The 12,496-nt window shown below is 41.0% G+C and overlaps 1 protein-coding gene across 7 annotated transcripts in view; it reads left to right on the top strand.

The window, feature by feature from the left end:
* The first annotated feature begins 591 nt into the window (after positions 1–591).
* LOC134337338 (beta-1,3-galactosyl-O-glycosyl-glycoprotein beta-1,6-N-acetylglucosaminyltransferase-like) overlaps positions 592–12,496 on the top strand; it is a 117,727-nt gene continuing 105,822 nt past the window's right edge. For 6 of the 7 annotated variants that reach the window (XR_010015967.1, XR_010015966.1, XM_063032256.1 and 3 more), the window contains exons 1-2: positions 616–662; positions 2,635–3,014. The gene's annotated coding sequence lies outside the window, so the exon portion shown is untranslated. Of the gene's footprint in view, positions 663–2,634; positions 3,015–12,496 lie in introns of all 7 variants that reach the window. The other variant, XM_063032257.1, reaches the window with a different exon arrangement.

Genomic DNA, 12,496 nt, shown 5'->3' on the forward strand with positions numbered 1-12,496 from the left:
TTTGCAATAATCGGTTGCTCTATTTCTTACATAAAACAGTGAGTTATCTTCTGAGGTGCATCATTAGTTGTAAAATGCTCATGACAGGTCAAAAGATCATGAAAGGCACTACATCAATAGGGGTGGGTAAAAATCATCTTTTGACACTGGTACTAAATAGTTATCAGTTCTACTCACTGCTACACATCACAGTCCATTGACATCCATGCCACTGAATAAGTGAAGGGTAATATAACTGATGCAGCTGGACAGTTTTAACATGGAGGCAGTGGTGAATTTCTCATTCATTGCCTTTCTTTTCTTTCAAAGACTAATGCTCTCAACAATATTTCCTCACCCCAACTCCCATTCATTCCTCTCCTTTGCAAAGTAGCAAAATCGATGAGTAAATTCTGATGCCTATGAATAATACCCCAGTGTCAGGCACTGACCTTAAGTGGGTTGTGCAGCAATGTGCAGCTGGTTCAAATATGCCGGCTGTTTCTTGACTCTGTGCCAGTCCTGAGCTTTTAACCTTATCTGGGCAAAGAGAGATTCCTTTTCTATCAATAGCTTTCCCATGTGGATCTCCTGCCTATAACTGTGTCACACGCTCACTCTAAAACGGCACAAGATTTCTACAACAGACCGAGCACTAAACACAAAAACTAATCAAAAGAAAAGTAAGTAAACCAAAAGTTTTCTTAACGTGAAGTTGATTTATTTTCTGAAAGTGACACAGAAAAGTTGCATCAAACCACAAGTGAAAAGTTTTTTTTTGCATGACTTTAGGCCTGTTTTTAACTTGTGGAGATTTGTTTAATTTTTTTCAAGATAATTAATTCATATACATGTCTCAATAAAAAGCAAGATGGAAGAGTGCACAATAACAAAAAGTAGTTTGGGGAAGGATTGGATCTTTTTAAATAAAGGTTCATTAAAACAACCTGCGTTCACTACAAATATACTTTGATGTTCAGTTTGTATAATTCTCTCACTTTTGTCAAACTTCTCAAACTTGGTTGTGTATCCAATTTATAAGAAGCAACCTTTCTCAAGAGACTTACAGCAGAAATCCGGGAACAGATTGCAATTTGATCCCCTGCAACAGAGAAATGTCAAAGAAATATTTCCATTGTATGTAATAAACAGTCCTGTCTTTGGTTCTAGCTGGTAGGGAGGACCTGGAGTCATTGATGTCGATAAACTACTTTTTTGAATGCTCAAAATATGTATTTTAATTATTAATTCACACCTCCATCCTTTTTGAAACCAAAATTAAAATTAAAAGCTTCTGTGTTCAGAATGTGGACTTTCTTAACCCGTTTCATTTTCTCTGTCCAATTTAAAAGTTTCTCTCAAGATTCATTCAGTCAAATTTCTGTTTAAATGACTGTCAACTCCCCCCTGCCTCCTGCCCCCTCTACCACTGTCCTGTCAATAAGTTGAATTTCCAAAATGATTCCACACTGATCGATTTCCCTTCAGGTTATTTTTACTGGAGTCATTTTGCTGACTGTTGGGCTCTTCTTCACCTTAACATTGAACTTGACATGAAATTTACAAGTGGGCTGAATCTAATCGGTGGAAGTGTTAGCTAAAGAACACAGCTGGTCAGACAAGTTTGCAGAACTTTACAACAAAGAGTCAAGTGTGCTTGTAGAGCTTTACTTTACAGGCTGCTTTTTTGATAACTTTCACCAACTCCAGTTCTCTACAAATCGACATATTACCCTTCTTCAGATTACTTCATTCCACATGCCTGAACCAAACCTTTGTAATGCTGCACGTCCGATGTGCGATAATCCAAATACTGTTGATAAGAAACTTATTGTGAACAATGTACTTCCCTTCTCCAAGACCCTTACCCCAAACGCTTTTCATGCACGCAATAGGTTTAATCCAGGGGTTTCAAATCTGAAAGTGCACTGCGTTTAAACTGATCATCAATGCTCTCCTTATTTCAGTCATTCAGACAGACAATAGTAAATATCTGACTGCTCAAAAGGCTTTTGCTTTATTGCTTTAACATGGTTGCAGTTAGTTGATTGACCATAAAGCCAAGCCAACAGGTCACTAAGAACCACCGCTGGAAAATCCCTTCACTTTTATGGCCAATACAAACACCTGGATAAAAGACCCCAAATGTTTTAGTTCTTCTCAAGATCTATGTGATGTAAAGTGGATTAATCCACAAAACACAAAATCAAATTTGTTGCAAATTGTGATTTCACTTGCTGACGATGGACTTTCCCTAGCAGAGGAAAACCTGCAGAAGGGAAAATTGCTTTGCTGGATCTTACAAGTGGTTTGAGCACACAACCAGGCTCTTCCTCTGCACCTGTACCTCCCCCTTACAGACACTGATACTTCAAATTGCTTTCTGATTTGCTTGTAAAGATAAATCCCAGGTCAGTTCTCTGCCTCACTGGCACCAGACTTATTTAACTCACTAGGAAATCTTATTGCCAAAGCATTGCAGTCAAAGTAAAGCACTGTCAATTTCTATAGATCACTGGGCAAGTATAGAATGTTTAAGACAACAATTTGTGTTAATCTTAGAGCAGCTAAAAGATCCTTCTGAATGAAAATGATTCATTTACTGATGTACTGAATCACTTCACCTGCATAAACGAACATGTCTTTATTGCACAGGAAGTAGGAAGGGGCAGAAACTGGAGATAAAAGACAAATCCATGGGACACCAAGTTACAGGGAATTAAAGTGTATTAATAAAAATACACCAAATACAAACATGAATCTCTTTTGGCATCATAACAGCTTTGAACTCAGTTCCCAGTCACAAAGTCTCTTTAATGCTGGGATGCACAAAGGACGCAGGACTTCAATCAGCGGTTTAAAATCATGGGTGTAAGTTGGAGAAAAGAACAGCAATTTTAAAAGAATTGGTCTTCAAGGAACGATAGGGCCCTGTTCCTCCATAAAGAGGACACTCAGCGGGCCAAGAAACACAGAAGCCATGCCATGAACTTTGAAGAGGAGATCCAGCACATCCAGGACTTCCTCAAATTCTGGTAAGTGTTATATATATTTTACTTCATAGTTGTTCAACAATAGTGTACACATCCGAAGCCTGTCCTGATTCAATATTTACTATTATTTAACTGAGAACCTAGAATTCTTGAAGAAGCCAGAATTATTTGAATCCTACCATACAAAGTTGATTCTTTTAGGTCTTGTTTTGATTGATGCAATAAAGTTTATTCCCTCTATTACTAACACTTGCTAGAAGACAGCACTCACAACACGTCCCCCAATAGCATTTTCTTAATAAGCCTATTTTTAATGCTGGGTCGCTGATGATCACAGTTATCAGACAACAGTAGCAAGGCCATTTGGAGAAATGCTCTATCTTGTTGTCTCAAATGTGCACTTCCCAGTGGAGGTGAAAGACAGAAGAAGGTCATTTGATGATGACCTGGCTAGGTTTATTCCACTCTCTGATCTATGGGAATTGAGGTCAATTCTAACAACACTCTACAGCAGGAATGTTGAATTATAAAGTCTGGGAATCCTCAGATTTTGTAATTCAGTATCAGAACACGAGGACCATTTTAATAACTGCACCACTGTGATCTTCAATGTAAAACTAGCTTTTAAGAATAAATTGTAACTGATTTCAAGCCAACCCACAACCATAGACCATAAGATACAGGAGCAAAATAGAGCATTCAACCCATTGAGTCTGCTCCACCATTCCATCTTTCTTCAATCCCATTCTGCTGCTTTCTCCTCATAACCCACAACCCCCTTACTAATTAAGAACCTTAACTACACAAAATGACCTGGCCTCCACAGCCCTCCGTGGCAACAAATTCCACAAATTCACCACCATCTGGCTGAAACATAGAAACATAGAAAATAGGTGCAGGAGTAGGCCATTCAGCCCTTCGAGCCTGCACCGCCATTCAGTATAATCATGGCTGATCATTCAACTCAGAACCCTGTACCTGCCTTCTCTCCATACCCCCTGATCCCTTTAGCCACAAGGGCCATATCTAACTCCCTCTTAAATATAGCCAATCAACTGGCCTCAACTGTTTCCTGTGGCAGAGAATTCCACAGATTCACCACTCTCTGTTTGAAGAAGTTTTTCCTCATCTCAGTCCGAAAAGGCTTCCCCTTTATCCTTAAATTGTGACCCCTCGTCCTGGACTTCCCCAACATCGGGAACAATCTTCCTGCATCTAGCCTGTCCAATGCCTTTAGAATTTTATACGTTTCAATAAGATCTCCCCTCAATTTTCTAAATTGCAGCGAGTATAAGCCTAGTCGATCCAGTCTTTCATCATATGAAAGTCCTGCCATCCCAGGAATCAATCTGGTGAACCTTCTTTGTACTCCCTCTATGGCAAGAATGTCTTTCCTCAGATTAGGGGACCAAAACTGCACACAATACTCCAGGTGTGGTCTCACCAAGGCCTTGTACAACTGCAGTAGTACCTCCCTGCTCCTGTACTCGAGTCCTCTTGCTATGAATGCCAGCATACCATTCGCCTTTTTCACCGCCTGATGTACCTGCATGCCCACTTTCAATGACCGGTGTATAATGACACCCAAGTCTCGTTGCACCTTCCCTTTTCCTAATCGGCCACCATGCAGATAATAATCTGTTTTCCTGTTCTTGCCACCAAAGTGAATAACCTCACATTTATCCACATTAAATTGCATCTGCCATGAATTTTCCCCACTCACCTAACCTATCCAAGTCACCCTGCATCCTCTTAGCATCCTCCTCACAGCTAACACTGCTGCCCAGCTTCATGTCATCAGCAAACTTGGAGATGCTGCATTTAATTCCCTCGTCTAAGTCATTAATATATATTGTAAACATCAGTGGTCCCAGCACTGAGTCTTGCGGTACCCCACTAGTCACTGCCTGCCATTCTGAAAAGGTGCCCGTTTATTCCCACTCTTTGCTTCCTGTCTGCCAACCAATTCTCTATCCACATCAATACCATACCCCCAATACCGTGTGCTTTAAGTTTGCACACTAATCTCCTGTGTGGGACCTTGTCAAAAGCCTTTTGAAAATCCAGATATACCACATCCACTGGTTCTCCCCTATCTACTCTACTAGTTACATCCTCAAAAAATTCTTTGAGGTTCGTCAGACATGATTTTCCTTTCACAAATCCATACTGACTTTGTCCGATGATTTCACCGCTTTCCAAATGTGCTGTTATCACATCTTTGATAACTGACTCTAGCATTTTCCCCACCACCGATGTCAGGCTAACCGGTCTATAATTCCCCGGTTTCTCTCTCCCCCCTTTTTTAAAAAGCTGGGTTATATTAGCCACCCTCCAATCCTTAGGAACTAATCCCGAATCTAAAGAATTTTGAAAAATTATCACTAATGCATCCACTATTTCTTGGGCTACTTCCTTAAGCACTCTGGGATGCAGTCCATCTGGCCCTGGGGATTTATCTGCCTTTAACCCCTTCAATTTACCTAACACCACTTCCCTACTAACATATATTTCCCTCAGTTCCTCCATCTCACTAGACTCTCGGTCCCCTACTATTTCCGGAAGATTATTTATGTCCTCCTTTCATTGGATCTGGGAAAGATCTCATCTCAGTTTTTAAGGGACATCCCTTTGTTCTGAGGCTGTGCCCTCGGACTCTAAGCTCTCCTACTAACGGAACATCCTCTCCAATCTCACTTTATCCAGGCCTTTCAGTATCTGGTAAGTTTCACCATCTGGAATCTGTCCTCTTCTCATTACCACCGTCTGGGAGGAGATGCAGGAGCCTGGAACCCCACTACCTCACTATTGCTCTTTTGCACTATTTGTTTTTATTGTAACTTATGGCAATGTTCTTTGTCCTCTGTTGTACTGCAGCCACTAAACAACAAACTTCATGACACACGTCAGAGAAAATAAATCTCATTCTGATGCTCTCTTATCTTTCTGAAATCCATCAGGGCATTAAAGGCTGCTCATATATTAAGCCTTTCATTCCAGAGATCACTCCTGTGAACCACCTCTGGATCTCTCCAAGGCCAGCATGTTCCTCCTCAGAGATAGGGCACAAAAATTGCTCACAGTTCTGCATCTGCTACCCACCATTTCTGCGATAGAATGACCATGGCCTCCGATAAAGAGCTACGTGCCGCAGAGACAGAAGGACCTCAACCCCCACTCTGTACAGATTCAGTTCATCTATGGCACAGTGGTGCTGGTATCCAGACCAGCCATGAGAAACAGGATAAAATTCACCAGATTTTCATCATTCCCTTTTGACATTTTGGAAGCTCACTTGTAACCACACAGTTTAGGTGAAATTTAGACCTAACGGGGTAGAATTGGGCTGTAATGGTTCATCAACATCAAAAGTCATTGGCACAATTTTTATTTTTACTGAACCACTCTAATTATCAGGCTTACCCAGTATTCTCAATGACAGGTTCCAGCAATATCCCATCATTCTCAATAATGGGTTTCAGCATTGTCCTGTAATTCCCAATGACAGCTTCCAGCAATGCTTCATTACTTCAAATTAATAGAGCCAACAATATCCCAGGGCTATAAATGACTGGTTTTATATTTGTCGCATTTTTCACCATCAAAACTTCCAGGTATACCTAACTCTGAAGAAACTGACTTCGGTTTTGAACTTGCAGAGGAGTCCTCTGTTCGATCTCAGGGTTCAGTTGTTTTCCAGTTGAATTTTATTCCACCCAGTCACATCTTCCAGCTGTATCTCATGATTCCCATTTGAATCTCCCATCCGTGCATCAATGATCCCAAAAGCAGCATCAACCTGCATCTAATTCTTCCCGCTAATAAGTTACAGATCCGCTCTATTATTGCAGTAGACGGTTCTTGGTGTCAAGAGTTGGTAATTAATGCTGCCTTCTGTACTATCAACTCCAGGCTTGCCCACCTGTCCTTAATAAAACTGGCTTCTGATGACAATTTCCTCATGCACCACATCCTTTTCAGTAAGATTTTTACATAAAGTAAAAGGTGAACTACATCACCCTTCAGGGAGATAGAAATACAATGCTAGTCTAATAAGGTTAGGTAATGAGGAAAGTAAATGCTAGTAAAGACAAGTTGGGATAAATATGGAGTTAATATAGGCAAGTTAAATACAGTGGGTCAAAAGGTCTGTATCTGTAATGCACAATTCTATGATGGTATAATGCTTCTGATTCTGAAGTTAAAATTCTCCCAAAGATTGGTGCATGGCAGGACATGTCTAACCAATCTTACAGAGTTTTTCGAGGAAGTTACCAGGAAAGTGGAATGAAGGCAAGGCGGTGGAAGTTGTCCACACTGAAGTAAGGCATTTGATAAGGTCCCACATGGGAGGCCGGTCAAGAAGGTTCAGTTGTTTGGCACTCAGGATGAGGTAGTAAATTGGATTAGACATTGGCTTTGTGGGAGAAGCCAGAGAGTGGTAGTAGAGGGTTGCATCTCAAACTGGAGGCCTGCAGTTAGTGGTGTGCCACAGGGATCGGTGCAGGATCCTTTGTTGTTTGTCATATAACCATATAACCATAACCATATAACAATTGCAGCACGGAAACAGGCCATCTCGGCCCTTCTAGTCCGTGCCGAATGCTTACTCATATCAATATCAATGATCTGGATGATGATGTGGTTACCTGGATCAGGACATTTGCAAATGGCATCAAGGTTGGGGGTGTACTGAATATTGAGGAAGGCTATTATGGCTTGCAGAGACATCTGCCTCAACTGGAAAAAAATGGGCTGAAAAATAGCAGGTGGAATTTAATGCAGAGAAGTGCGGGGTTTTACAAATTGGTAGGACCACCAGGATAGGGCTTACATAGTAGGCCATTGAGGAGTGTGATAGAACAAAGGGATCTGGGATTACAGGTACATAATTCATTGAATGTGGCGTCACAGGTAGATAGGGTCATAAAGAAAGCTTTTGGCACATTGGCCTTCGTAAATCAATGTATTGAGTACCGAAGATGGGATGTTATGTTGAAGTTGGATAAGGCATTGGTGAGGCCTAATTTGGAGTATTATGTGTAGTTTTGATCACCTACCTACAGGAAAGATGTAAACAAGGTAAAAAGAGTGCAGAGAAAATTTACAAGGATGTTGCCGGATCTGGAAAACCTGAGTTACAAGGAAAGATTGAATAGATTAGAACTGTATTCCTTAGAACCTAGAAGATTGAGAGGAGATTTGATAAAGGTATACAAAATTATGAGGGTTATAGATAGAGTAAATACAAGCAGCTTTTTCCTCTGAGACTGGGTGGGACTACAACCAGAGGTCATGGCTAAAGGGTGAAAGGTAAAAAGTTTAAGGGGAAGACAAGGAGAAACTGCTTCACTAAGAGGGATGTGAGAGTGTGGAATGAACTGTCAGCACAGAAGGTTCGCACAAGCTCAATGTCTATGCTGAGGAGAAGTTTTATAGGTACATGGATAGTAGGGATATGGAGGGTTATGATCCAGGTGCAGGTTGTTGGAAGTTGGCCATTTAAATGGTTTCAGCATGAACTAGATAGGCAGAAGGGCCTGTTTCTGTGTTGTACTCCTCTATGACTAAAACAGAAGGATAAGGGTGAAAAGGATTGCTAGTAAAGGTAAATTGTGGATTACAGGAGTGTCTCACACATAAAATATATCCACATATATGATGATGTTACATAAACACATAATGAATTATCTGATCCTTCTGACATAAACATTACTTTTCATTAAAGCTTCCAGGATTTCACTGAAGCAGAGCAGGAAAGAAAATCTGTTCATGTTTACTTCTATATATTGTAATTTGAGAATACTGAGAGATGCTTACCACAAAATCATGATGGTGAAGTCCTAGAATCATTTTGCCAGAATAAAATATTGAATTTGTTTAACCTGATAGACACACTGACATTGGCAAAATGAGCTTACTATTTTCAAGTCTCCAGTGTTCCTGTCTCAAAGCCATTTCACAGCTTCTTGATGAATGGATAAGGACAAATACTATAAGAATCATTTGTAATGAAGTTACATTCCTCAACTATACTCATATTTTATCCACTCAAGGTCAGTATAATATGACAGTGCCGGAATCCTACCCTACTTTTACTTTTGATTCAGAGATACAGCAGTGTTACCAGCCTCTCTGGTCCAATGTGCCCACACCACCCAATTACACCCACATGACCCATTGACCTACTAACTAATGTGGGAAGAAACTCTGACACCCAGAGAAAACACACACGGTCATGGGTCGCTGGTGCGGTAATGGTGCTATGCTAATCACTAGGCTACCATGTTGCCTCTTCTGAAACCCGGCTTGGTTTAATGCTTTACTGTCAAGCTTCATGTCTTCAACATTGAGATGGGCAAATTCTGTTGATAATTATGCCTATCAATATCGATCGATGCTATATTCCACTACTTTCATTTCGATATGGAAATGTCCTGCACATGGAGTAAAATAACTTTCTTCTCCTGCTAGTGCATTGGGTATCTGAGGTCCTCAGCAGAATAGTTTTGAGAGATCGGTATAGGAAGGCAAGGGAAAGATCAGGACATGAACATTTGGAGCATTTTTATGCATTATTGTAAAATATATCCTGCTTAAAATTGCCCATCCATGATAGTATTTGAGAAGGTGGTGGTGAACTATATTTCTGAATACCTACAGTCTATGTGGTGAAAGTACTCCCAGCGACAGGGAGCTGCAGTACTTAGGCCTAGCAGTCATGAAGATTTGGCAAATCATTTCCAAATTGGAATAGCATGACACCTTCAGGTAATCCCACAGATAGTAAAATCCTCATGCAAAAGTTACCCTCATTCTTCTGTGTGGTAGAGGTTTCAGGTCAGAACTGTAGCTTAAGCTTTGCTAAGTTTAAAAAAAACTAGTGCAGTGAATGAAATAATGTCGTCATTAGTTGCAGCTAAACTCAGGGATATGTCAAGGTTCAGAGAAAGTACAGCTTTGAGCTGTTTAGAAAGCAGAGAGAGTCTGAAACCCTTGGGTCACTGAATATCACATTTGTCCAACCTGATACTCACCAATCACCTATTGGGAAGTCGTAGCTGCAAGACATCTCATTCTTTGTTGGGAATTCTATGGGCACGTCAGAATTAAGCAGACCAATGCCAGGATGTACCCTGTAGGATGGTGGTGAGCGATCATGTGATCAGCTCTTCCCTGCAGCATGATGTCACTTTCTTCGTTCCACAGGAGATTAACATGGAAATTCTTGGTGATGTTTCTGGATGATGTACAGTTTTGGGTTGTCAAGACACACCCTCATCCCACTCTTCATAGACACATTACTGATCCTATTCTGGTTGGCTGCCGGTTACCAGTGGTTTTCCACAGGGGTCCGTGTTGGGGGCCGCTTCTTTTTACGTTGTACATCAACGATTTGGATTATGGAATAGATGGCTTTGTGGCTAAGTTTGCTGACAATATGAATATAGGTGGAGGGGCCGGTAGTGCTGAGGAAACAGAGAGTCTGCAGAGAGACTTGGATAGATTGGAAGAATGGGCAAGGAAATGGCAAATGAAATACAATGTTGGAAAGTGTATGGTTATGCACTTTGGCAGAAGAATTAAACAGGCAGACTATTATTTAAATGGGGAAAGAATTCAAAGTTCTGAGATGCAGCTGGACTTGGGAGTCCTCATACAGGATACCCTTAAGGTTAACCTCCAGGTTGAGTTGGTGGTGAAGAAGGTGAATGCAATGTTAGCATTCATTTCTAGAGGAATAGAGTATAGGAGCAGGGATGTGATGTTGAGGCTCTATAAGGCGCTGGTGAGAGCTCACTTGAAGTACTGTGGGCAGTTTTGGTCTCCTTATTTAAGAAGGGATGTGCTGACGTTGGAGAGGGTACAGAAAAGATTCACTAGAATGACTCTGGGAATGAGAGGGTTACCATGTGAGGAACGTTTGTCCGCTCTTGGACTGTATTCCTTGGAGTTTAGAAGAATGAGGGGAGACCTCATAGAAACATTTCAAATGTTGAAAGGCATGGACAGAGTGGATGTGGCAAAGTTGTTTCCCATGATGGGGGAGTCTAGTACGAGAGGGCATGACTTAAGGATTGAAGGGCGCCCATTCAGAACAGAAATGCGAAGAAATTTTTTTAGTCAGAGGGTGGTGAATCTATGGAATTTGTTGCCACGGGCAGCAGTGGAGGCCAAGTCATTGGGTGTATTTAAGGCAGAGATTGATAGGTATCTGAGTAGCCAGGGCATCAAAGGTTATGGTGAGAAGGCAGGGGAGTGGGACTAAATGGGAGAATGGATCAGCTCATGATAAAATGGCGGAGCAGACTCGATGGGATGAATGACCGACTTCTGCTCCTTTGTCTTATGGTCTTGTGGTCTTATTACTGGATTTCCATGTTAATCTAGGAAGGTGGATTGAGAATATTTAAATAAAATAAAAATTATATGCTTAAGAAGTTCCTTTCCAAATAGTTTCAGATTTCTTCTTCAATTCATTAGTTGAGATGTCCAGAACATCTCTTACTCATCAGCTGATATTTTGGGCATCGCTAGCTGATATTTTGGGTAATGTTATCCAAATTAATTTCTCATCCACCCCTCCCCACTGCTAGTCCCAGAATGAGTCAGTCACCCCAGGAGATACTGGGGTTCGCTCAGCCTCCTGCCTTGGACATGTATACTGGAAGATTTCAGTGGTGCTGAAGTACTGTATGGCAGGGCTTTCCCACTGATGTCAAGACCTTGAGGTTCCACCCCTCCCCCCATCCCCCATGGCATGGTGAACAACTAACTGCATGGGCAGGAGGATACCCAGGTGTTGGCTAGCATGATGGTTGGCAAGGCACTCCACCAACCTCACCAGAGATGAAGGTAAACTATACTAGTTACCCCAGTAATCACCTGACTATGGTCCAAATACTGGACTCTCATCAGAGATGTTTCTTGCTGGTGTCTTTGAAGAAACTTGCACAAATTCCTTACTTTTCCCTACTCTTGATTCCGATTTAATCACACTAATTTTTATAAGTTTAGGATCAAAGAATTTAAGCCAATTGGACTTTAACCAAGTTATTTCTAGCTCATGCACAGTCAGACTTTACAGTACCTTGGGATTAAGTAGATATGGTGCTATTTTTGCTTGTGTACTTAATGCTTCATGTGTCAAGAGTAAATATATCTCCACTTGTATATAGTTTACTAACTGGTCAGCAATGGATTGCTGTTGAGTCACACTAAATTAACCGTGATCCACGGAAAATTGACCCACACTCTAAAGATCACGTTTACATCATTGTTATATTAGCGACATTGGATAAAGCCACTGTATACATTCACTAGATTGTAGACCCACTTTCCTGATGAATTACCAATAAACCTACTGCCACAAAACTGTTGGCATTGGGTCACTAAAGGCCAGTCATATAGATTGGCTAATCTCTGCCTTAGCTTCTGTTCTACAGTTAGATATTCATTTTGTGTACTGCATCTTTGCATTTGAGAAACTCAGACAGTGACAGCCTGTGAAACGGAAACACTAT

The sequence above is a fragment of the Mobula hypostoma genome, chromosome 24 (genome assembly GCF_963921235.1).
Source record: "Mobula hypostoma chromosome 24, sMobHyp1.1, whole genome shotgun sequence".
Lineage (NCBI taxonomy): Eukaryota > Metazoa > Chordata > Chondrichthyes > Myliobatiformes > Myliobatidae > Mobula > Mobula hypostoma.